Genomic DNA, 452 nt, shown 5'->3' with positions numbered 1-452 from the left:
TCATGGGAGTACCAGTCGGACCGTGGTTCCCACGGGCTGCAGGGCAGGAGCCAGCACTGAGCTCAGAGTTTCCATGCAGAGCAGCTGGTTCACACGCCAGCAGGACAGGGAGCACAGCCCTGGCTTTGAGTGGTCCCAAAGGGCAGCCAAGCTCTGGAAACCAGTGGGGCCCGATGAGGCTGCTCCTGCTCCAGGTCTGGGGTGTGGGACCAACAGGGGTTCAGGGGGCCATCACTAACCCTGCTCCACACCAGGATCCCCCAGGAAAGGCAAAGTGGAGCAGGAGGATGGGCAGCACAGCAGCAGTCCCCTCCTTCCTATGGGATGAGGGTGATGCTGGAGCCTCTGTGCATAGCCAGCCCATGCCAGCTCTTCCTGCATCACAGCTCCCAGGGGACCCGCTCCGCCCCAGCCACACGCAGTGACTCCGTGACAGTGGTGCAGGCAGGGGG

Source organism: Chaetura pelagica, unplaced genomic scaffold (genome assembly GCF_000747805.2).
Source record: "Chaetura pelagica isolate M959 unplaced genomic scaffold, ChaPel_1.0 scaffold493, whole genome shotgun sequence".
Taxonomy (NCBI): Eukaryota; Metazoa; Chordata; class Aves; order Apodiformes; family Apodidae; genus Chaetura; species Chaetura pelagica.
This window is presented reverse-complemented; position numbering follows the sequence as displayed.